The following is a 26,526-nucleotide window of genomic DNA, read 5'->3' as shown; positions in this document are numbered from 1 at the left end:
TTATGATCTAACAACCTTGTCTCTATGTATATGAGTCCTGGAGTAGAAGACTTGAAGTTGATCTGTGGTATTAAAATACAAAATTAAAAGCAGCCTGAGGAGGTCTGGTAATTGATAACATTTTTTATCAGCATTGTTCCTCTTCCTTACAGTTTTGTTAGTAACTGAGAAGGATTTTATCTGAAGTTTATTGGAAGTCCTAAGGCTGTGTTCTACTAATCTCACTTAGGCATGTTTTCTTGTTGAACCCTAGATCTGAAACGTATACACAGTGCTGCCTTGGCTGTAGAAGTTTAAAAAGGTATTCATTCAGGAATTTCAAATCAAGATTTGTATTCTGATTTAAAATTCAGTCATATAGTTTATTTCTGAATCAGATAACCCATCTTTTATATCGAGTCCCACATAGCCTCCAGAATAATCCAACTCGGCAGCCAAAAGAAATCACTCTACACTTGCTTGATATTCAACACCAACACCTGGGAGGGCAGCCTAGGTGTCGAGTGAGGAAATGGCAACACCCCATTTAGCTAGACTTCACCATCTGATCTTATGTCTCTTTTCTGCTTCTTGTCAAGCAAGTTCCTGGTTTTGGTTTGAAATATGTGCTCCTTTTCCTTAATAAACAACTCTGACTTGTGAGGTGGAATGCTGAAGCACAAGCCTAGGTTCAACAAGAAAGCCTTCCTACCTTCAGTGCGTTAACATAGAGAGCATCCAAGCACAAGAAGATAAGGAGAAAAGGCTTGAAAGCAGTCTCTCAATGGATCCATACCACATTAGTCTTGTAAAAAATACTAAACAAAGCTTGAAAATGGGCAGAAAGGAAAAGTGGGAGCTAAAAAAACTTTATCTGGAACAAGAGGTATGTGCAGGGAAAGTTTGCTCAGATATGAGTGTTCCCTCTATCTTATTCTGCTTTTAAGTCTGATAAAGAAATAAAAGAAAGATATTTTTGTATTAACCATATTTTAAACAGCAACCTGCAATGGAAGGGGGGAAAAAATTGATACTTGTATAATTCAAGTCTGGTATCCTTTTTCAATTTTTTTAGGTAAATCTCCTGCTATTGGCAGGGCTATAATTTTAATTACAGCATGATCTTCTGATATTTTCTTCAGGAGTATCTTGCACATTTAAAATATTTACTGTTTTCAGACTGTCATCAAAAACTTTGACAGTTTTTTTAATAGTAACTGAACATGCTGAAATATAGTCTCCTTGAAAAGATGTGGGGTTTCTTTCTCTGAAAAACTGACACAGAATTTTAATAATCATAGGATAAAATCACTGGATTATTTTTCCATAAATATTTTGTGAATGCATTTATTATCTGTGGAAACAAAATTTACATTGATTTTATATAACGTATGTTAAACATACATACAAACTTACGTACACCTTAATATGTACACCTTAATATGAATGATGCTCTTAAATATAGGATAACATTGTCAAAAGCACTGCTGTGGACTCCAAAGACTATGGCTTAAAAGCCATTTATATTTAACTCCAGTACCAATAGATTTAAAATATCATTTTTTATCCCTACTTACTCATTAATTCTGGAGAAGAGTTTGATTCAGTTACATTATATTAATTTGTGGAATAATCCTATCACGTATATGCTGCAAAGATGGCACTGTTAGTCACAGAAAGCTTAGGAGGTTGAAGACAAAATCTGCTTCCAGAAAGGATGCACAAGTGATAAAAAAAAGCATAAACTTGGGTTGTTTTGACATACCAGTTTTCAGGACCTCTCCTTGAAACACAGAAGATAGAAACTACTTCTGAGAAATCCATTCAATACAATGTATGAACATCAGATCCAGAAAGCAGATTTTATATGTCTGTTCTAACCTTTTTCTTGGTTGTGCTTAGAACTTTGTTGCATAACTGTATAGGTCAGGAAGCCCATATTGCATCCAGCTAATTAAATTGAGTAAAATATTCAGAAATTATAAGATAACTAGATCGTCTTGACTGGATTTTGGTCAGAAAACCATGGTAGCCATGACAACTTTTGCAAAAGTAAATGTGATAGGGCCTTTATTATAGCTGGTCTTAGTGTCCTGTGTCAGTCTCATTTGAAAAGTGGTGTCTGCAATGGCACAATACTAGCAGTATAGACACAGGATGTTGTCAATCTTAATTGTAATAGGGAATGGTTCAAGTACTGGTGAGGAGCTGCTTTAATCTGTACAAAACCGTTCTTTGGCTAAGAATACCCCAAGCACATAATTAATTTTAAAAGTCTGTTTGGAATTTTTAAAATTATTTTTAATATGGATTCACAGACTATTTTAAGAAAAAAGCTGTTCTGTAATCAGAACTGATTTGTGATACACAATTACATCACATATAGGAAGCAGTCAACCAGAACTAGAGGGTCATTATTTAAACCTCTGTCCATGTTCTGTATTATTTGAAAGATGTGTGTGTTGTATGGAAGTAGGGTAACTTGGCAAAACTGTCAAATAGTTATGTTTCTGACTTCTCAGATCTTGCTCTGACAATTTCAGTATTTCTTGCTAATGTACCTGTCATCACTGAGTTGTCCACCAATCAGACAAGCATGTGAGGCATTTAGCTGCGTTTAAGAATCAACAGTGACATAATCATATGATCTGCAATGGAGGCAGCACAGCCAATATATAGTAAGTCTTTCATCAAGCAGCAAAATAAACAAATAAAAGATCTATACAATGAAGGGGCTTTTATTTTCTTTTTTTCCCCCAATATACATATTAAATTGGATATGGAGTACTAACAACCTAAAGCACTGCTTTACGCAATAAACATTGATAGTAAAACGAACTTTGAGGGCAAATCAGTGCAGCAGTGTTGACAAATGCCAACAAGTGGACCTCACTGGGTATGAAATTTTATTCTGCCAGAGTCTGGCATATAGATACAGTTTCCTTCACCACTTTTTTGTATCAGTTCTAATTTATGGTAGGATTGGAACAACAACCACAGTATCAGGAAAATCTTTCTAAACTGTTGCCTTGGAACCCATTTTCTTATCTATTAGAGCTTTCTTGTCTATATCCCAGCTAACACCAATTTGGTCTAATTACTGCCACAAATTTATCTTTGTCCTTTCCTTGGTAAAATGGAATATTTGGAATGCCTGTACCTCCATCCTTTCTTGCACATTCCTCCAATATATTTGTATATATGGTAGATATAGACACTTAAAGGTGCTTTTAGAAATTATTTGCTTCAAAATGTGTGGGAGCAGACCATATATGATTACACAGTCTTCATTTTAATCTCTGGTAGAAACATCTTTCTCTTGTAGAAAAAACTATATCTGATCTTTATTTCTCTTGAGCTGGGCATTCCAAGTTTCAGACAATTCTAGCAGGATTTGTCAGAATTACATGAGACACATGGCCACAATTGACATTGGACCAGCTTAAACCAATACTGAGCTTCTTTGGAAATTCAAAGTGAGAAGCCTAGCCCTGGGGTTTGGTTTTGCTTGGTTTCAGGTTTTTTTGCTTTGAGAATGGGAGGAAAAAGTGGGGTTTTTAATCTGGTACTGTGATTGCAAAAGCACTGGCTGAGTGCCAGAAACTGAGCAAGATTGCTTCCAGTGGAAAGGTTGATAGGAGATGATTACTTGTTTAGGTGCCAAAAACCAGCTTAGGCTTGCCTAAACCTGGGCAGGATAGAGGCATTGGTAGAGTCTATATGCAATGAAGAGTCTAATGCAAGTCTGCCTCTAAAAGTGGTGGAAGAATGTTTAGGGCTATTTTGGACTCAGAGTATCTAAGAAGGGACAGGCCCTTATGATCCTGTAAGAGATACAGGATCATAAGTGCCTGTATCTCTTACAGGGTAAGAGGGCTGACAGGTCAAGAAGAAAAAGGCTTTCACAGTGACCTGCCAAGAGCTGAGAGTACAAAAAAAACCATTTGCAATCTGTCAGAACCCAGGACGTCCCCCTCATGGTCCTGGATGATCCAAGCCCCAGCCAAGGGGCTTTGAAGCCCTGGCAGGGGCGTTGGAGACCCTGGCATGCAGCCAAAGACTCCTGTGGCTTTGAGTTCGACCCATGGAACAAATTACCACCTGTGTATGAAGAATTAAAGGTCACAAAAGTTTAGATAACATAGCAGTAGTTGTCACAGGGTGAAAGGTGGAATTTTGAAGAATTTGACTATGGGGGTCTAGGAGACAAGATGGAGGGATTTGGTCATTGTCCTGTCCTTCTTCCTAGCCTCCATCTCCTTGGTGATGGTGGCACTTTGGGATTGGTGTAGAGTAGAAAGCCACTGCCTAACACAGGTGATAGGTGTTGGAACATAACTGTAAATATTGAATAGTATTTTATATATTTCATCGTATAAAAGACAACACCAGCCCTGTGGGCGGGGAGTGTGCATCAGACTGACCTGCAGGACAGATCTCAGCAGGCCAGACAGAAAATATTTTAGATAAAAAATAATAAACAGCCTTGATAATGTGAGCCAAAGACTCCTGATCTCTTCGACAGCTGGGTTGGGGAAAAAGAGACTTTTTAACACTCCTCGGGATCATCTCAACCAGAGGGAATCCCGAGAGCAATCTTCATAGACACTTTAGAGTGCTGTGCATACATATCCCAGCTGTGGGTGGTGACATTTAATGAGAAGAATCATCAAGACACTGATTTCATTTTTCTTTTCACTATGTAGTTGTAATAAATACAGAAGGCATCTAAAAACTTGGATAAAGAAATTTGCCATGTATGTCCTGTATATGCTATGTATGCAACCATATACTCAAATACACATTCCCAAATTCATTATTCTTTAAAAACTATAGATTTTTAAATTTTTTGATTGTCCAACAAGAAGGGCAAAATACTCATCTCTGACTGTTAGCACTAAAATCTTTCCCATCTATTAAAAACAATAGTAAATACACAGATAGTTTTTCAAAAACTTTACAGAAGTAAAATTATCTGCTGTTAACTGAATGTACAGTGGAAATATTTACCCTTTATATTGATCAAGATTGATGACTTGTCCTGAGCTTTCAGTTTAATTTTTAAGTGTTTAATAATTATTAAATGTAGTGTTGCAGTGATGTTCCTAGTGGATAATGTTATAATAGAGTACCACACAGTCCTTATCCTCGTGGCAGATCTCCTGCCACTATGTGAATTCTATATTTCACCTGCATTGGTGAGTAATGTTACTGGCTTGAATTTGCTACCATTACCCTTGTTCTGCCTTTCTCCCAGGCAGTGGTGCCTGATCCCTGGTGCGGGGAAGTGGACAACTGTCTCTAAGTGCTCAACACTTCAAGAGGGTTATATTGCCTAAAAAACCCTTATGTCTCCACAGTAGGAGAAGGAAGATTTTGAGAGTAAAGGCCATTTGAAACTGAGCTGCAGTTTCAAAAATGTCAAGGTGAAGCACTGGAAAATGTTGTGGGTACCCCATAAGTGGAAGTGTTTAAGGCCAGGTTGAATGGAGCTCTGAGCAACCTGGTCTAGTGGAAGATGTCCCTGTCTCTGATGGGGGTGGGTAGGGACTGTATGATCTTCTCTTTAAGGTTCCTTCCAACTTAAACCATTGTATGATTCTATGCTCTGACACAGCCAGACACTGCAATTTGATCCACTTTGCATACAAAAGTGGCAGGGAAGTCAATCTTAGTCACATAGTTAATATTTGAAGTAAAGCCAAAAGCATATCTAAAAAATGTAAATGCATGGGTAATGATTTCTAAAAATAAGATACATGTTGGATGGTAATTTAGACTCCCAGCATGATGTCTTATGATTATTTTTAGTATTTATACAAAAATTAGTTGGCCATCTTGAACAAGTTTTAATAATGTCAGAAACATAAACCATGCCTAATGAAAAATGAAGAAGATATGTGCTATAAAAATATTAAGATCTGGTAAAAAGCAAGGCATCTTATGTACTGTATATAAAATATAGTGTGTGTTTTAAGCAGCAATAAAAATGCAAGTCATATTTTTAAACTAAATTTACTTATCCTTTTTCTGTGATTGGTACTTACTTTGTTTACAGAGTGGATATGAAAGATAGAAGAAAGGAATATTAAATGACCATGCATACATGAAATATGTGCATTTTAAAAGTTGAATCTTTAATTACAAGAAGTATGATCTAGATTTTTAACATGGAGAGGATAAGATATTTTTAATTTTGACTTTGCTGCTAAGTAGTGATAAGACCATAGTGAAACAAATGTTTATATAAGTCCATTGGAGACAACATGAACTATTTAGTGGTGCCAGGACTTTTTAAAATAAGTCTTCTCAATCCTTGCTACAAATTCCTGAGGAGGTAACAGGAATTATGTGAATTATTACTAAATTATTGTTTGAGATTACCATCATTCTATTAGATACTGATCTAAATATCTGTTAATACTAAATAAGGCACTCAAGCCTTCCTTTTCATATCAACAAAGGGTTCTTAGTTCCAAATTATATGCCTAAAATGAAATTATCTGGGAATGTCTCTAAGAGAAGGTCACCTTTACTTCATTCAGTTTATCTGTCTCCAAAGGGAGGCAATTATACTGATCTGCATTATCACTGTGAAACTAAATATTACAAGTTGATTTTTTTGTACTTCTAAAGTGGGCTGAAGTCTTTTGACGTAAGATATTATTATTCTATTAAAATCATGCTTAGTCACCTTCAGTTTATACAAATAAAAATTTTAACCTGGAAATCAATATTCAACTTTATTTCATTAACATGAAAGGTTTTTACACAGTTCCAAACTACTGGACATCTGTTCCTTTATTGCTGATGAAGGAGAGCTTATAACTGATGACAGTTCAAATTGCAAGGATTTAAAATAAGTCTGACATTGGTTTCTGCTATGGTGATAGGTTTTTCTGTCACAGACAATGTAAAGGTCACGCTAGGCTTTCTTTATTAGCTCCTTTTGTATTAAACATTGTTCAAAAAAACAAAGGTCAAGTTAACTTTAACTTCATACAAAAGAAACTTAGCCTTGTTAGAAAATCTCTTAACTGAACATCCAATTCTATTTTGAAGATATTTTCCACATTACAAGTTAAATGGGGCTAGATGTATTCTACTAAATATTCAACACATCATTAAAATATTGGAATGTTACTTGAGAAATACAAAATTTTGGTTAATTGAGGCCTGAATAAATTTTACAACATGTGGTCATGTCTACAGTAGATAGATTTTTTAAAAATAATTTCATTTTTGCATGATAAAAGATGAAAGGAGAAAGAAGGAATCTGTGATAAACACCATGAAAACATAAAAGAATGTGATTCAAGTAATACATTTGAGATCATTCAAATTAAAAGTTTAATTTCAGTCTTGAAAGACTTCTTTCTTGTTCTCTTTTATTCAGACATGATTGAAAGGATTAATGCATGCGATTTTATATTTGTGACATGAAGTCATGTTTCTAATGCTGAGGAATTTTATCCTCCCCCCTTTTTGATGTATGGAAAAGCTGCAAACTGCTGGTTCAATACAAATAATATCAGTATAGAGTCTTAGATACCTCAGGCTACTGAAGGAGCAGGCTAAGGACTGGGTTGGGCTGTCCAGAAATGGAGTGTGACTAGGATGTCTAACAGTGGTGTTAGACAGTGCGATGCCAGCAGAGTTGTCACGAAACACAGTCACAACCCCTCCGCAGTGATTAATTGCCCCCTCTGGCACAGGAAGAGTTGCTAATATCTGGAAGTGTAAATTACATCTCCCTGTGGTAGCTTGTCTAAATCTGAACCTTTAATTGTAATTAAATGATGAATATATTCCCTTAATTTTTGTTTTGTTTTGCTGAATTCAGGTCTGATAAAAGCGACAGGTTAATTGCACTGAGGAATTAAGTCATTGCAGGTCATAGAATCATAGGACAACTTGGCTTGGAAGGGACCATAATGATCATCTGGTTCCAATCCTCCCTGCTGCAGGACTCCTTTCACTGAACCAGGTTGCTCAGAGTGCCATTGAACCTGGGCTTGAGCACTTCCGGATATCCAAAAGGCATTTATTTAACCTTTTTTAATCCATGTCTTATCTAAAAAATGTTTCAGCTAGCTCTAAAGGGCACAGTTTAATAACAGCGGAAGAGTCTTTCCCTTCTACCTGCATTCAGCTATCTGTACCACACCTTGAAGGGCTGGTTATTTGTGTAATACAGCTGGATGGAAGCCACTTGGTCGTGTCTGTTCTCCCTAGGACAAGCACTTCAGAACAGTCAGTCGGATGTTCACATGAATATCTCCCTCGAAGATTCACAGGATTTTCCTGTTCTTAAAAAGAGAGAGAAAAATCTCAGATTGTTTACAAAAATGAATTGAAATTACGAGTAAGTATTGTTGAGGGCACAAGGAGCTAGGCTTGCAAGCCACAGAAGGTGCAGATGTAAATGCAGATTGACCTCTTAGTAGTAGCCCAAACAAGGGGCCAGGTGAATTGCCAATATTTGGGATAACAAAGGGCACGAAGATGAGTGACACCAGCCAGGTGAATGGACACTGAAAGACACAGCAGGAGCCTGGCACTGCCGAACTTTACCATAACAAAGGAGATGAAGCCCTTTGTTGAAGGGCTGGTGAAGTGACACCAGCCAGTGAGGTGGATAAAGGTGGGGACAGGAGCCGATGCGGCAGAACAGTGAGACTTGAGCTTGGTTGGACTGTGAGAGTACAAAGGCCCAGAGGGTCCTTTTCTGTGGGTTGTCCTCGGAGGTACCAGCTGTTTCTGTGTTACTGCGCTGTGAATAAATGGCTTTGTGGAATGAGACGTCTGAGACTGCCATAGAAAACCTGGTCTGATTTTGTGAGAATGGGGTGTGCAGGGAGTCATGCGGGCTCCTGTCAGGTCACTGGAGCTGCCTGCTCTGAAGGGGCTGCAATCTCAGCAGTGACAGTCTGTGGTGGTGGGACTGCAACTGAGTGGCTCCTGGATGGTCAGGAAATCTCTTTGATGTATAGCCCTGTTGGTAGGGCTTTACTTGTACCAATAGTTGTGAGTGGTATGGCAGAAAAATAATTTCTACAGCAACTGGTAGTTTAAGTTGCATTCCCCCAAAATCTTGAGAAAAGTCTGGCAAAAACCTGGTGGCCTCCTCCAGGGCCCTCTCTGGAACAAGAATACTGCATGCAGGCCAGACTTACTCATTGAGGATCATGAAAGGAAACTACCATAGTTTAATTGCTAGACTTTAACTTCTTATTGTACCTTCTGAGGGTTTCTCTGCTACATAACCTAAGTACAGCAGGAGACTAAGGACATGCAAGTGGATAAATCATTATTTAGAAATTGTTGCAGAGCATCCTCTGGTCTACTAACATTACTCTACAGAGGTTATCTTTAACAAGGAGAACACTTTTACATGCTAGGATAAACAAGAGAACATCTAACATACTGTACCAGGGCTGATTAATAAAGTGATAGTTGTTTATCTGCGTCTGTTTTATTCCACGTGTGTAATGTGAAGAAGGAGCTTTCTGCAGTGAGGTGGGGATCTTGGTCACAAAAAGTAACATTGCTACCAAGCAAATGCTTTGTATAATACAGAGTTCTAGCTCACCACCCAAAGTTTAGAGAAGTGACAAAGGATCAAATCTTTTACGACCAGACATTTCTGCTGATGTGTATTTTCCATCTTATCTACTCCATTTTTTTAAGCAAGTTGTTTTTTTTGGACTAGGAGTAGCAAATTCCTACAATTTTATAGCCATGTGACATTGTTGTCATTGCTTTTAGCACAGGAAATGGTACATCTGTTAGTATGGAGACCAAAAGTACTCTCCCATGAGTCACTAAAAATCATCTGCCAAAACTAATTAAACTGACGCCAAATACGACAAGTCAGTTTAAGACCAGTAACAATTTATAGTACACTGACTTAGCGGGAAAAGGTAGAATGTGGAGACGAATTTAATGGGAGGTGAGGCTAAAGATCTGAAGAGGTAAAGATCGCTTATTTGATTTTTTTTTTCAATAATTCACCTATCTATGTTGGACTAGTCAAAAACATTTTTTCAGCTCATTTGTTTTGCAGTTTTATTCATTTATCATTAAATTACAGTTAACAAGAGAACTGTTCAGACTATTTGAACTCACATTTTAAATTTCTCAATGAAATTTTAAATAGTATTCTAAGATGAGAACTGGTTTAAAAGAAAAGTTAATATATCCTTTTATGGAAAGTTTGCTAGAATTTCATAGGACTATCATGAGAATCTCCTAGGGAGATGTTTTGATCTTGGATTTCTAAAGGAAATTCAGAATGAAATACAAGACCTTTTAAGTGTTAACCAAAAGAATAAATTGAGAAGAGCAATGTAAGTTTTGATAATAAAGACTGTAGAAATGGTCTCTTTATGCATTAGGTGTTTTTACCCACAGCATTACATGTCTAGCTAAGGCCTGTGGTTTGATTTTAGCTTTAGAAGTGCATACATACAATGCATCAAAAAAGCTGAAATATCAATAATTATCAATCTGTTTTCCATAAGGAGTCATACATAGTACTTAGAGGAATTAGTTCTTTTGAACTAATTGTATTAGTTCGCTATTAGTATTAGTTCACTACTAATTGTATTAGTATCACTATTGTATACATAGACTTTCTGAATTATTTTTCATTTCTATAGGAAATATAATTATTAAAGTGCAAGCATAAGAAAACAGTAAAATTATTTGATATAGGTGAGCCATTAAATTTGTTTTTCTTTTAAAAGATATTATTGTATGGTTGCAGGGTTTGGACCATAATGCAGACAACAAGGGACACAAGGAGGAGAGATGGCTTATCTAGAGAAAAGACCAAGGCTCTATCACCCTTGGTGATTTAGTTGACTAAAGACCCGCCAGAGAAACTATCTTGCTTCATTTGCTACCCTGCCTTGTATCAATAGAATGTGGAGAATTGAGCCCCTGCTTTTGTCTTATAATGCATTTGTCTCCAATGTTTGTCTTACCTTCCAAAATTTCTGTTGACAGTGATATGAACATGCTATGGCATGCTTTCTTTTCTCAGTCTCCTGTGACAAACATTAATTTTAGTAATATTTTTATCTCAATTCAGCCCAATTGTCTACTACAAACAATCAGAAATCTCTTTACTAATAAGTACATTGCTTCATTCTTTTGACACTTCAGTGATTCCTGATCTTTATTCCAGAATAACTGTGTGTCCTCAGCCTTTGTGTTCACACTGCTTTGTCTGCTAAATTAATTTGAATGGGTCCAAAAGTTCCTATGAACCAGTTTCTTCCACCTTTCCAGATTAAAACCAGTGTAGTACATCTTCCTGGTTTCATATCTGTGAGCTTGTACTTTCCACTCAAATGAGGATTTTGTGATATCCAAAAAAGCTATTTTCAGAAAAAGTATTTCCTCTCATCACCATTGCTATGTGCTGTTGAAGCATCTTCAACATTAATCATGATAAATTTCTGGCAGAAGTAGTTGTCATTTGCATGTGTGTCTCTAGCAACTTGTTTAATACTGAGTTTTCTGTAACTTTTCACCCTGTTGCAGAACTGTCCTCCACACAGATTTCCTGTTTATGAAGTGAACATCTTCTGATAATTTAGCATATTTAGTGTTCCCAAATTAATATCTAATCCCATTATGTGGGAGGAAGTATGTCATACTACTTCCATTAACTAAATTGAAACATCTGTGGCCCAAAGTTCCCTGGCATGGACTTAATGATCAAAATCTCTATAATCCTTTTGGTGGTTCATGATTTTTCTCTGATAGAAGCCCCTGGTTCTAACATCTCCTGTATGGATTACTACAGTTGTTTTAACCTGGAATAAATTATGACATTCATTTAAGAGATACGGTGAGCTCAAAATATAGAAATTTTTCCATTACATACAAGCTACTTAGAAGTCCACAGGAATAATGCTGTAGACATAATTGTTCATATTCACATTAAGTTTACCATATGAAGATTAGAAATTTTAACATTAGCTTCTAGCATTAGTTTCTGAAGTTATTCTTGTTCCTTTTATTAATGTCATAACTTGATGATGCATTATACCTTGTTTGTAAAGGCATTCTAAGCACACTGATTTTTAGGACCATGATATACAGATCATTCATTCCCTGAATTTCTCCCAAAAGTGTGATAAATAAGTTTGGCTTTTATAGCAATGGGAGTCTCTCTCATAAGGAAAGGGTAATCATGCCTACTGCATTTTACCTTTAAATAAAATAACCTATAGGGAAAGAGGATAGGGAAAATAACTACAGATGCTGAAGCTCTGATACCCACTGTTGCAAAAATAGTATTTTTTGTTCAAGGATAAAATATACTGTAGTAAGAGACAAAGTTATTTAAATAAGGAAATGCAATATTTTAAGAAAAAATAAAAGTGTTTGTACTCTAAGAGGAAATGGAGAAGTATTATTCTAGTCTGACATTGAGAGCTCTAGATTTATGTTTTTCTTATAAATAGAAGAGAACCACAAGATTTCCTTACAATTCTGTGTAAAATGTCTATAGCAGACTAACTGTAGAAGACTGTCTTATCAACCACACCATATTTATAGCCTTTACAAAGTCAAAAGTCATGGCAGTCAAACAAATTCCCAATGACTGGAATTTTTTTTTAAACATTGGAAATATCTTATTTATTTTTAAAAAGGGAAGAAAGGAGGACCCTGTGAGCTATTGGCCAGTCATCCTTGCCTCAGTGCCCAGTGGTGCATAAAATGAAGCAGATTTTCCTGGAAGTTTTGTCAAGGCATATGGATGAAAGGTGAAGGGGTGGAAGAGGCTTGCAACATGGGTTCATAGGGAAAATCATGCCTGACTGATCCAGTGCCCTTTTAGGATGGAATAACTACATTGGTGGATAAGGGAAAAACCATGGTTTTATTTTGACTTCTCTGTAAAAACTACACAACACTGTCACTAAGTTGGAGAGATCTGAATTTGATGAAGGGACTATTTAATGGCTAGGAGACTGGCCGGCCATATGTGAAGAGTTACAATCAGTAGCTCAATGCCCAAATAGTGATTAGTAACAAGTGATATCCCTCAGAGGTCATTATTTGGCTCCTCAATACCTTTATTTATTACATAGGCGGTGGAATTAAGAGCACTCTCAGCAAGTTTACAAATGACAGCAAGTTGTGTCATGTAGGCCTGCCATGAGTGAAGGGATGCTGTCCAGAGGGACCTTGACAGGCTTAAAGGTTGTGTAAAAGTAAACCTTACGAAGTTCAACAAGGCAAAGTGCAAGGTTCTGAAACTGGGCCAATGCAACCCCTGCTATTGATAAAGACTGAGAGTTGAATGGATTGAGAGCAGACCTGTGGAGAAGAATTTAGGGTATTGGTAGATGAAAAATTGCATATGACCCGGCAATGTGAGCTTGTAGCCCAGAAAGCCAAACGTGTCCTGGGCTGCGTCCAAAGCAGCGTGGGCGGCAGGGCCAGGGAGGGGATTCTGCCCCTCTGCTCTGCTCTGGTCAGACCCCACCTGGAGCACTGCAGTCAGTACTCAGGTCTCCAGCTGTGGATCTTCAGGTGGAGGAAGACATGGACGGGTTGGAGGGGATCCAGAGGAAGATTGTGAGAGGGGTGGAGCATGCCTGCTATGCAGACAGGCTGAGAGAGTTGGAGGTTGTTCAGCCTTGAGAAAAGAAGTTTCCAGGGAGAGCTTACTATGGCTTTTCAATACATCAAGGGGGTTTATAAGCAAGACAAGGGACTTGTACCAATAGAACAAGGGGCAATGGATTTACACCAAAAGATGATAGATTTAGATTGGACATAAAAAAGTAATTTTTTACTTTAAGGGTGGGGAGACAGATTGCTCAGGGAATCAGTGGTTGCCCCACCTTTGGCAATGTTCAACATCAGTTTGGATCAGACTCTGAGCAGGCTGTCCTGGTTGAGGTGTTGGAACTACATGAGCTGTGAAGGCCCCTCCCAACTCAAACTATTCTGTAACTCTGTTTCTAAACAGATGTATAGCATAATACAGCAAGTAATTTTATGTGTTAAGGCCTCAGTTAAGTAATTAATGCTTTGCTACTGATTTTACACAACATACAGCAGAAATCAATTAGTATCAAAAAACAGGAGTACATGATGGTTTTTAGAAGTGAGAACTTTTATTAAGGAGAAAAACAGTACCTTATGGAATGATGGGCAGCCCAAATGATTTTGTAAATATATGAAAGGCTTTTTAAATGTTTTGTCAAAATCATAACCCTTTCAACACAAGAATTATAAACTAAAGACTCCAACCATGACTAGAGTCAGAGGAAAAATTAACAGTCTCTTTGAAAAGCAAGATGCTTCTATTTGTAATTCTTCACTAGCCATAAATCAATATTTACTCATTATACCTAGATAAAGCTTTATAGGGTTTATATACATTGATACTTCAAATGTATACTCCTTGCTATGAAACATAAACACACATTGATATAGCTTAGCCTGTTATACCTGCAAAACCAGAGAAATTTCACTGACTTCATCGAAGTTTTATAGTACTATATCTTACATATATAAATACAGGTTTTGGCTAATTTGAATGTATTTTTCAAATTAAAAACTAATTCTATCTGTGTTAGAAGCCGTGGAGGCCTGTGTATAATGCTTTTCTCTTTCTTTCAAATCAAAACCTACTAAATAAAATACTATAAAAATACTTTTTAAAAATTGTTTTCAAAAGGAGAAGATGTTTTCTTGCTATCAGCTTTGCAAAAAAAAATCCTCAAAGAATACGCTGAAGTGAATTAAATCTCCAGTGAATTCTGCTTTGTTATAAGAAGAAAACAAAAAAATTACAAAACACTTACCAATTTTTAAAATAAGGTTATAATTTAGCAGAACAAAACCAAAGCTTTTGGTATTGTATTTCTTTATTTGCTTTGGCACTGGCATAATTTTTCAATTGTGTGTTGAATACTCAGTTTTGCCCAATCTATATTTCTTGCTTGTTCAGTTGTGGTTGTAGAACAAGACATATCTTGAAAACAGGCTTTGGATGAAGTTTACTAATAAATACAACTGTCTGTGAAAACCAGCTATCAGGCAGACATTAATCTGATCTATTTGCTCTTCCATGTCATGCTTGAAATAAATACAAAAACAGAAGTTCAGGGCTTTTTTGCTCCAGTTGCTTTGTTTCCTCTAGTCCAGAAGTTTAAAGATTCTGAAGTCCTTTATTATGAAAAAAAAACCAACACTCAAAAGAATCGAAAAAGTGTAGGGACTTCTACAACTGTGGTGTTACTGTGTCCTGAAGAGAGAGGTCTAATTCTACATCTTGTTCCATAAAGTTGTATTTAATTCACCAAATGAAAAGACTGAAGTTCCTCAGACCCTTCTAAACAGACCTTCTGACTGACATTTTTCTTGAACTTTTTTCAGTTATGCTTAAATGTTAAAACTCTTGTGCTTTCCTTGGCAGGGATAACGAAGGGGGTGTAGATTCATAAAATGGAAAAGAGAGGTTTAATGGAGTTTTCTTTGCAGAACAGTGAGATCAGAGAAATCAGCCATATGTTTAATATGCTTGTTAAATTCTGCAGTGCATCATGAGGAACTGCCCTTGCAAATGTCTGAAATCCTTAAATGTTACCTTGTTTTTGTTGCTGTGATTATGGGAAGTATCTTTTATACTGTGGGAGACATTCAGACTCCCCATTTTCCCTCCAGGAAAAGCATTTTTAAGGTACAATCATGTAGGCTAGACAGGAGCAAATTTTTAAGGTACAATCATGTAGGCTAGACAGGAGCAAAAGCCACACACAAGTCCTTTTAAAAGCTGTTTTCTCCTCACAGAATCTTTTTGTTTTTAAGAATAAAACAAATAAAACAAAATCTCAATTGAAAACAGAAGTTAGAAGCCTCCCTGCTTTGACCAGCCAGAGGAGAGAAGGGAGAAAAATACATCCATTTTCCAAAGCTCCCTACCTCCATTTTCTAATAAAAGCTCAGCTACAGAAGAGCCAGATTGCAGACTTTTCCATGCCACGTTTTGTTCTCTGATGTGATGCTAATTGATAAGTCATTACATAATTAGAAAAAGCTCTGGTGGGTTAGAAACTACCAGAAAAAAAGATAAGGAACACCTCAATCTGAGTGTTTTTTTGAGGAGTGAGCAGGGCTAAAGATTAGCCAGTTGATTACTCAAGGAATATTTGGTGACACATTTCTGAAGTGTCAAGCCTCTCAAAGAGGCTTTAAATCCTACCATTGTGCCTAGGTCTAAGCTGCAGTACAAATGCAGGTCTGTGAAGGAAAAATCTAATTCTAAAGAGACTGCAGTCATCAGAGAGCAGGGACTTTCCACAACACAGAGAAAGAGGTTTGGATAATCAAAGCCATGAGAAGATGCAGACTTGTTCTGGAGGTCAAGGAAGAGAATAAATGAAAGCACGCAAAACACTAAGAACTGAGGAAGCTTGAGGGTTACACTGAAAGTTACTGGTGTTTCTATAATGAGATATTTTGCACAGTAACCTGACTGTCCATATATTGCTATAAAGTACCTTGTTAATGTGCTGGTATGTTAGTGTTAGAATTTGCCAAGAAAATCTGTCTCTATGTTTCATTACTTAGGAACCCAATAGGGTATATTTTCCAAGTACATTATTTCAGCAATATAGTTGCAAAGATCTATCCGATACTAGGATTGTGACACCCAAAAATATGCCTTGCTTCTACTGCAAGCTTAAGCCAACATGATATAAAACATTCCGTAAGCATTTTCAGGAGAAAACAACTCTGATACTAGTAGAGTGTGTAGAATACTTACTGCAACATTTAGTCACTTGTGCATCTACCTGTAAACTTGCTGAGCAAGGTATATACAGAGTCAAGAACACAAACGAGCAAAAGCAGAACTGAGATGTACTAGGGAGCTGGGATTATTCAAGGAAGAGAGATTTGCTAAAGATTCTGAGTTCAGATTTTCTAATGCAACAGACTTCGTTAAGCCCAATTGTGATGAAGAATTATTGAAATAAAGCTGAATACTTTTTAAATAGCCCTCCATTTTGCTCTGCCTGTAAATTGAAGTGAGATAGATGTAAACATATCCAGCTGAAAACAAAATTGTTTTCTTCTAGTTCACAACTTTAGTTAGATGATTCATAGGAAATCTCCTGTAATTTTTAGTTCAGAAAAAAAATTTCTCTATTCTGTAGTATTTATTAAAGCAAATCTAATTTTGGAATCCTAATGTTTAATTGTATTGGCTGAAAATAGTACATTAGCACATGTAAGATGTAGTGTGCAGCAGTTCAAATCCTAAATTCCAACCCAGAAACTAGAAAAAATCCAGTGTTTTGAAAAAGTTTCAAAATTAAGATATAAAGTTTATATAGACATTACAAGTGAAAACACTCTATGTTATGACCCTGTAGACCTGAAAGTTGAGGCAGCATTCTGGAAAAGGGCTCTAATGATGTAGTGCAACTTGAAATTTGCCTTATTATATAAGCACAAACCAACCAGCATGTTTTTGTTGGGTTTTTGTTTAGCACCTTGGGTTTTACATACTTGCAAGCAAAGTAAGCAAATATTTGATAACTAAAACAGTAGAGTTTTGAAGGACAATCAAAACAGGATTCATTTATATATTACTGAGTGTGCAGAAATGTGACAAAGCTCAAAGAGGAGATTACCAATTAAGATTAACAAGGCCAGTGACAGACATTTGACATCACAGCCAGTGTCAAATGTATCAGGAAGCCTGCTTCCCATGAAACAGTGATGCTGAGACAACTGATGACAAAAGTATTTTTTTACACAAATGATGTTGTTGGAAAGTGTTGGCCTGAATTGGGGCATTCCTTTTTGTTCTGCACTGGGATGGAAACATTGAAGATGAATTTAAAACTGAGCTACGGCTCATTATATAGTGACTTCATACAGAGACCTTTTGTTTAGCATCAGAGACAAAGTGAGCATGCCAGCCAGGGAGTATAACTGCCTGCGTCTGTCTGTGTATGAAAGACTATTGAGTCTCCTCTGAGGCTACAGCTGAGAGAGAGTCACGTGTGAAATCGTGTGGAACACCACCAGTGCGAATGAATATACCACACAAGATTCTGCCAAGCTAAGGCATGCTATGCTCAGTTTATTCTCAAAGTCATACTGAAATTAAAATGCTCATGAAACATTTATTTCAAAACACTCCTTCTGCCTTGTTGTTTTCCATGCTTTCCCTTCTCTTTTCCTAGTTTTTTCGTTCATGGGAAGCACAGGAGAGAGGAGGTGTAATGATTATTGTTCCTGAGTTGTATTAATAAACACAGGAACTTCTCATTAAAACATCAGTGCTTTTCAAATCTTACTGCAGAACAGATACTAGAACTTCTGTTCTTCCAAAAAGTGACCTCTGTGGACAGAGAAAATTATTATTAACAGATATTAAATGCAAGAGTTTACATTTTTCACTGTTGAGCTCATGCCATGGCTCCCAACCTCAAACTTGCCTAATTCCTGTGTCATGTTTGGGTTCTCCTCTGGATGGCACTGGATGAGTGCCATCTTCCTCCACTCCCCAGGTCAACAGCAAATGCTTTTACCTGTACATGTATTGATGATTTTTTAATCAACTAAAATAAATAATGAATTTTATCCTCAGAATGGATTTCCTGAATGGCTTTATTTTAGTCAAGAATTTTCCCTTTAAGCTTAACTCACTGTGTTTTCCTATTTAGTTAATGTTTTCCACACCTTCCAGTTCTTCTGCTAATCATATATAACTTAATTTCTGATACACCAGCATAAAAGTATCTTCTTCTGTGAATCCATGAATCTGATTTATTAAATCTACCATGTTTTGTACATTGGATATAATGTTTTTCTCATTAAGAAATAAATACTGAGTTAATGTGTCATGGACTAAGTCTAAATTAATGCTAGTTAAGCTGGATAGTTCAAAATGCAAACAACTGTGTCTGCTTATTGGTTTGCAAAGCCCTTCTCTTCTGAAGTGCTTACATGTAGACTGAACAGCGAAAGTGGTCTCACAGATGACAGGGCTGCTAAATACTTGTGGTGAAAATAAAGTTTGCATACAGGTTCTCACCAGTATCACAACCAAAATCATGTGGATTAAACTTCAATATGTGGACATTGACCCTAACCAAAAAAAAAAGACACAACAAACCTGCTAAATGAGCAGAGATGAATCTGTTTAAATGGCAAGTGAGAACATGAGAGGACTATAGAACAACTTTAAATTTTAAAAGTGAAATAGATCTAAGTTTGGCTTAGGCCAAAAATACTTATTTATTAAAATACTTATTTTTGCTGTGTAGTATGGTGAACAGAATGCTCAGTATGGCCCCTCTCCCACTGGCTCCTCTAAAAGCTGAACCAGAATGCTCACTTCAATTAAATTTCCTACTGGTTTAATGAATTTGACTCACCTGTGCTAATTTTTATGTCCATTTTAGGTTCTGCTTCTGTTAATTTTCTTAACTGAATTTGTAGTCTCTAAAATTGCAACCTCTAAAAAAATAATGTGCTTTCCTACTGAAAATCAGGCATATCTGGCATAGATCTATTACCAGCTTTTTCCTAAGAAACATGTTCCATGTTAGTAATTATTAATTTCAAGAATTAATCAAATTTTAGAACATTTTAATAGATTTCTTTGCAACAGAAGTATAACTTGTATATAGACCTACTGCTAATTGTTAATTTTTTTCTCAGGGATACTGTTGTCCTGACTGTTAAGAGGTACTAGTCCAGTCATTAGAACCTTGACACTTACCTCCACTATGCAGAAATGACACAAATCACCTTAAGGTGTAAGAAATCCTCCAGAAAGGTCTTCAGAAAAGCTGGAAGGCAAAATGTTTTCCAGTTCCCTACCTATGATTAACCAGCAGTTACAACTAGCCTTCTGAGTACCCTGCTGTATTAGGAAACTGCTTCCCATGGCTGTTTCCTTGTCTTTTAGCAACATCTGACATCCATTTAAATAAAACAAGCCAATTTCCTATGTAACTTAAGTAGAAATTGCAGCAAGAAATACAACCTCTTGCTGAATTTCCTCTTGATTTCTTTGAAATTAACTGCTGTACAAGTTGAATCTTAATAAAGAAGACAATTACTACACCTTTGATGCTGATGCTGTTCCAAGCATAGCCCAAGAGAACTCCTCTTGGGCTCTAACAAACATCTTATAAGGGCATAAGATTTATGAAGAAAGGAGAGCATATTCCTGTGCCACGAGTGTCTGTCTATTGTCAGAGAAAGCAAACAAGGGTACAAAGAAACACAAGCTTTTCTTTCTGATGATATTGTTCTTGGTAGTGGCGGTGCCTTTTTACTCTGGGAAATTAAAATATTAATGTTTTGATAAACAAACAGAGGAATTAAGTTCTCTTTTCAGATCTGTCTCTTTCTGCATATGTTTCTTTATATACTCTTGGTAAGAAGACCAGAGACAACAGAATTCTAAACTTGTTTTTTTCCCAGGTTTTGAAACTTTCATTAACAATTCAGCTACAAGTATTAGTTGGCCTCTTCTAAATTACAACAAGACCAAATAAGTACTTGTCTTAGACTTTCTGCTAAAAAAGTCTTGATATTTTTAAAATTACAGTATATCTTTGAAATGTTTTGCTAGTTTTGTAGTATTAAAAACTATCACAATTTTTTTTTTCAAATAATGTGTTGTATTGGTTAAGCCAGGCAAAAATTTATAAATCATTAACATTATGGAAGAAAAGTCAAAATACTTGTTAAGAATTATTTTAAAGTTTTGGTCAGTACTTTAGTTATCTAGAAAAACAACAGATCTGTCATTTTCTGATATCTAATTGAAAAACACACATCAGATGAGTTTTGTTTGTACTCATGCCTTTTGGGAAAGTGCATGTGGAGAAGAAAAAAGCACTTCTGAAGATGTTTCTGACCTCTTCAGTTGAAAATAGAGATGAAACTAGAGAAGTCTGGAGTATTAGTAGAAATAGTAATTAAGTGAACTGTCAGAGTCCGAGCATGACGGTTCTTTCCTTAACAGATCAGATCTGCAGTAATACTTGGAGTAAAGATCCCTTGGAATAGTAATCATTCTCCGAAAAGTTTAGCGGAGAACACAAGATCCGTGTATAATGTGCTGATTCAAGACAAATTAGCATGACACGAGCTCTGGCAATTCAGTGCTCTCTAAAGCATGTTGCTGCTATCTGATAGATTAAATAATACTTATATTTTTTTCTATGAAGCAGGTGCAGCCGTGTTTTTCTCAATGACCAATTCCAGATTCACCAAAACCAGGACCTCCTATTACGTGTCTCTTCTAGATGGAAGAGTTAAATTTTTCATTTAAATAAATGCATTCTGTGGCCATTTGAACCCAGTCAGCGGCTAAGGTAAACTAAACTAAGATAAAGCTAAGGGTAACTAAGCTAAACTAAATTAAGCTAAGCTAAGTGAATCTAAGGTTTGGTTAGTTTTGGTCAGCTCTCCTGATTCCACCCCATTCCCACTTCTTGACCACCCTTGGGCTACTGCTGGGAGGAAGGACAGAGGGACTTCCATCTCAGTTTTAATGGTGATAATACCAGTAGAGAGTGTTCTGTGGGGAGAAATCTGCTGCCCAAGCTATGCTGTGAATTGTATCATATTGCTTGGCTTAAACAGCAAAGGTAAGCCTCTATTATGATTATAAACCTGTAGTATAAATACAGGTGAGTTTTATCTGCTCAATAATCAGCACCACTTTTACACATTGCAAAAACTACAGGTTAATCTGAGAGATTATTCCATACTTTCATTTCCTTTGCACAATATTACATTTTTCTACTCAAATACACAAATGGGGCTCTGAGACATGTATTCACCTTGTCTTTTTTAAATGCTGATTTTTTTTTTGTGTACTTTCAGATATAAAAGAATATAGAACTGAAGCTAAGTGTAATAAAATTTCAGATGGCAACACCACTATGTCAGCTAGATTTTCATGATTACATTGTTTACATCAGTGACTGGGAAGTAATTACTTGGGTGCATTTCCATCATAATTTCCCAAACAGTAAGCAATATTTGACCTGCCAAAGACAAGACTAAAAAAACAGTCAGTCCAGCCTGCTTCTTCATATGCCTGTGAGAAGCATTCCTCTCACAGGCATGCTTCACTGATTCTCTGTGATAAAATTTTCTTGTTCTTTGTAAGTGGAAAACGATTGTCTGAAATAAAGACGCTAAGTGTCATGAGTCTGAAGGTACACAGGCAAAGACCAATATAAATGTAGATTATTAAGTTAAAAAATAAAGAGAAAAGGGGAAGTCTGGGATCCATTGAGGCATACAGTGAAAGGACCTAGGCTTCCGCCCAAAACACTGATGAGATTTCATCATCGGTTATTGTGGTCTCCTACATATCTATATTGTATCTGCAGGTGAAATACTGGTATCAGTTCCCTGGACAGTTGTGCATCGTCACTCTTTCAAACCCATTTTTCCTCACTCACAAAAGTTAAGTGCTATGTGCAGAGCTTGACATAGTCATAAAATATGATGAGCACCCAGCTGTGGAAAGAGGAAGAACTTGTGGTTCCTGGCCATGTGCTTAATCATTTCAAAGCAGCTTTGAGGTGGGGAACATAAATACATGAAAAGAATCTGAGCAATCTGCCTTCCTAAAATGGAAGCAATATAGGCTAGTGGAAAGCCATTAGACCAGCAAGATTCTCAAATCCTTGTGAAAGTCATTTATCTTCCCTCTACCACAGTTTCTTTAACAGAAAAATGGGGATAAAACACTCCTATTTTTTTTAAATAAAGAAATTAAAAGAAAGGCAGTGTTTGAATATTAAGTATTGTGCTCTGCAGCAAACAGTACTTAGTTTTTTGGACTACTCACAATAAAGTGAATAGCAACTATCTCAGATTTCAAGACCGAAAAATCTAATTTTCATTATGTTAGCAGTGAAGTGGAATCATTACTTTGCCAATGAACTTCATATGCAAGTAACATTTTTATTAAATTTTTAAAAATTAGAGTATTTACCCAAGGCTTTACAGTGAGGTATAAAACTGCTTGCACTGATAGTTAAATGAACTCAGTAGATTCCTAGCAGCAAGCATGCATGAGAAGGAAAGTAACTAAACAAATCACTTCCAAGTTTTATAGCAATCATATCATGAGGGTGGCTATTAGTTTGTTATGGTTTTATTCCATGTCTTTCTTAGTTGTTTAGAAGAAACAGTTTAAAAAATTTATAGAAAAATACAGTGTTTTCCTGGCCCTTGGAGTAGAGCTCCTATGTCACTCTCCAAGAAGTTCAAGCTTGAAGCCTATGAGGAATGAGGCTTAAATCAATTACAGTGCTGGGAAAGCGTAGCACAAGAGAGGGAGATGAAGTAGATGGAGTAGGAGCAAGAGTGCAGGAAGGAGGGATATGCTGGAAAAGCAGCTTTCTGAGCCTTGGTACAGCAGGGAGGGAGCTTGAAGCAGTTGCTCTACAAGACATAGAGCAGTAATGAATGTGCTTCCAATGCCTTGTTGTCCCTTCTCAGCTCTGCCTTATCTGCTTGATAACATGAGGAGACGTCTAGCTGCTGCTCAGACTGCGTGTACATAAAAGAAATTATGGGAAAATAACTATTTTAATTCTGCTTCGTTGCAGCAGGGAGATGTTTTCTAGCCAGACAGAGGGTGGTTTTGAGAGCCTTAAGGGTAAATGGCACTTGGTATTCACACAGGCCACACACATGGATCGTGCACGCATATGCACACAAACACTTGCAAAAACAAATCCTTTGCACAGGCTGTCTTGGCAAACATCCTAAAAATCTGCACTTCACCCACAGAGCCAGAGAAAGCTTTAGGATTAGGGCCTTTATGATTACTGTTCAGGCAGCTTCACAGACATCAAAAAGCTTGTCATGGAAAACTGAGAAAAAGATGCAACAAAATGGAGAGCACAAGCTTTACATTAGAAATAAACACACAAATTGCTTGCTGAATATGCAAGAAAATGTTCCTAGGACATGTGGATTTCCAGGCTGAAGACAAGAGGGATAGATATCTGCCTATTTCAGTTTTTCCATGCAGATGTAATAATGGTGTGTGTCATCATGTGTCATTAGCACTCTCTTGCAGGCCTTAGGCTCAGCATGCCTTTGTCTGTGCATGTGTGTGTGTGTGTGTGTGTGTGTGTGTGTGTGTGTGTGTGTGTGTGTGTGCTGTAACTAGATAAATGAAGTAAAGAGAACAGCCTACAGTTATGTCAGTAGTGTATGAGGAAAGTAAAATCAACTCCAAGAGGGAAAGGCACTCAGTATTTCAAGGGCTTGTGTGAGAGCTCAGTCACTTTTACCCATAAAATTATATTTTGCTTTTGTCTCTTGTGATCAAATGCTTTACCAGAGTTTCCTGAAATAAGAGTCACAAGAAAGCAGTATCCTGCAATCCTCTTCTCATGAAAACAGAAGAGGATTATCTTCTGTGTGTACCTCTGTGTGTACCATTTCTTTGCTCTCTTGTAGTTTTGAGCCTTTTACTGCATGCTCCAAAGTCAGCACTAAGAGAAAAACAGTAAGGAAGTTGTCAAAAAATGCTTTTTATTTTCCAGAGTGTTCTTCTGGAGAGACCACACGCAACTCCAGCATGGAGGAATTCCATGCCTGAAGCAGAGAGCCCTTTCTGAGCTCAGCAGCCCACAGCATCACTGGAGACCACGTGTCAGAACACTTGGCACAGTGACATCAGCCTGATTTTCCCATCTTCCAAAGGTGGAAAAGCACTATTTGTTATTCAAGATGGGTTTGTTGCAACCAATAAGCAGAGGATATTAGTAACAGTAGGATGCTAATCTTGTTTCCATATCTCAGTTCAATGCCACAACTTTTTGAGGATGAGGTCACTATTTTACCCTTGATTGTTATTTAATTTATAAAAATCCATATCACACTTTAAACAAAAGTTTTACTGTAGAAATTTTTCTAAGGTAAGAAATTTCAGGATGCTATCATCTTATTTCAGTGATTTTCTGCTGATGATGCTACAGAATGAATTGAAAACTATATGGCAAGTTGGTCGCCAAGTTAGGGTTCACTGCCCAACTCCCATGCTCTTGATAAGCTGGGCATTAATGATGTTTCCTGCCTCCAGAGGCTAGGGAGCCTTCTGATGAAGGGAAAGTGATCAGAAGTTTAAAACAGATCCTAGGAGAGCAAAGAGTAAGTAATGCTGTACCTATTTGGGGAAATGGTTGAATTCGGAGTAAATCTCCAAGTCTGAGTGTCTCCTGATGAAAGAAAAAAATATCACAAACAGGGGGGAAGACTATAGTTTAGGTGGATGGTTGCACTAAGTGGATAGGATACTACTTCTCTTCAAGATGAAGAAGCAACAACAATGAACAATGTGGAACTCAAAAACTATTCACAATCAGTTCACAGCTGTATTCTGGCTATCAAGGGCAAAATACATTTCCACTATCTTTGCCCTCTGCTGCAGGTAAAGGAAGAATCAGTCTTACAAAAATCCATTAATAATATGTTTTATGTGTAAATAGATGTGCCATTACTCAAATAATACACATCTAGAAAAGTAAAAGAAAAATCAATCAAATTAAAATTCCTGAAAGTAGTAATAGAAAGGTATGTACTCAGTGTACGTATGATATATGTACAGAACATTTTTGCCTTATGACAGAGACAAGCCTTTTAAAATTATTACCAACACAGAATTAACATTAGAGACCAGACAAGAGAACATTAGAGAATACACAAGAAGATGGCACTGTGCATCAAATGTCATTATTTCTCATGAGGAGCCAGTCACATGTTTTTAAAGCAGCGGTTTGTAATGCCCATTCTGAAAGGCCACAGAGAGCTGTCTGCTCAGCCATGCTGAGTAATGTATTAGCAGTAATAACCAGCATTCTGCCTGATTGGATGACCAGAGAACTTTGATCTTGCAAATGATGTACTGTAGGTGGTTCCCAACCACCTAAAGAAAAACAGAAAAACATATAAATAGTTCATTTTCTTTAAAGCTCATGATGTCTGTAGTCTTTCCAAACAAAATTAATACCCTGAGAATCCATAAGGTGCTGCTCCATTATTTGGTATCCCTTCTGACTGAATCCAGTGGAGTCACCTCTTGAATGGAACTCACATGAGAGTTAAGTAGTGAGATATGAGTAAGGATTGGATACAATGCCAATATAGTGTCCAAATATTAAATATTGTTATTATATTATATATAATATAATAATATAATATTATATTATAATATAATATTATATTATTATATTATATATAATATAAACATTATATTCCAAAAGAAATATAAAATATTATATTTCTTTTGGAATATAATATTTATATTATATATAATATAATATAAATATTATATTCCAAAAGAAAGTTTCCTTTCTTTAAATTGGTAGGTCTTGATGTTCCCTTTGTTTTATAAGTGATACACTGCAGTTAATGGCAGTGCAAGTCTTTCCACCTAGATTTCACTTTGCTGAGATGCATCCTAGGAAAGACTGAGAGAGGAATTGTGTGATAGTATCCATC

At 36.6% G+C, this 26,526-nt stretch overlaps 1 long non-coding RNA gene across 1 annotated transcript in view; it reads left to right on the top strand.

The window, feature by feature from the left end:
• Window positions 1-26,082, top strand: part of LOC135290576 (uncharacterized) — a 41,262-nt gene extending 15,180 nt beyond the window's left edge. The window contains exons 2-3 of the long non-coding RNA XR_010353342.1: window positions 21,216-21,362; window positions 24,570-26,082. This is a non-coding gene — a long non-coding RNA (uncharacterized LOC135290576). The remainder of the gene's footprint in view (window positions 1-21,215; window positions 21,363-24,569) is intronic.
• The last annotated feature ends 444 nt before the right edge of the window (window positions 26,083-26,526 follow it).

This window comes from Passer domesticus, chromosome Z (genome assembly GCF_036417665.1).
Source record: "Passer domesticus isolate bPasDom1 chromosome Z, bPasDom1.hap1, whole genome shotgun sequence".
Lineage (NCBI taxonomy): Eukaryota > Metazoa > Chordata > Aves > Passeriformes > Passeridae > Passer > Passer domesticus.
The sequence above is the reverse complement of the archived record's forward strand: the minus strand, read 5'-3'. Positions and strand labels throughout refer to the sequence as shown.